Consider the following 306-nt stretch of genomic DNA (forward strand, 5'->3'; position numbering starts at 1 on the left):
CACACAAAAACTGAATTTTTAAAAATTTTAACTTTTTAACATATTAATAAACTAGATATATAACATTATCTGGGAAAATGCTAGTGTGAATACTGTAAGCTGAATGTGGCCGCTGAAGATGTTGGTACTGATAGCTAAGGATGCTGAAATTGATAGCTAAAAATGTTTAAGCTGAAAGCTGAAAACGCTGAAGCTAATAACCAGCTAAAATATTAGCTAAATGCCAAATTAGCCTAAAAAAACTGAAAAAAACGTAGCCAAAAAAGCTAGCATATAGCTGAAAAAATTGCTAAACTTCAAAATAAC

The 306-nt window shown here is 30.1% G+C and overlaps 1 protein-coding gene across 1 annotated transcript in view; it reads right to left on the reverse strand.

The window, feature by feature from the left end:
• gnat1 (guanine nucleotide binding protein (G protein), alpha transducing activity polypeptide 1) overlaps window positions 1–306 on the reverse strand; it is an 8,112-nt gene that overhangs the window by 2,276 nt on the left and 5,530 nt on the right. The window lies entirely within an intron of this gene.

The sequence above is a fragment of the Oryzias melastigma genome, linkage group LG5 (assembly GCF_002922805.2).
Source record: "Oryzias melastigma strain HK-1 linkage group LG5, ASM292280v2, whole genome shotgun sequence".
NCBI lineage: Eukaryota > Metazoa > Chordata > Actinopteri > Beloniformes > Adrianichthyidae > Oryzias > Oryzias melastigma.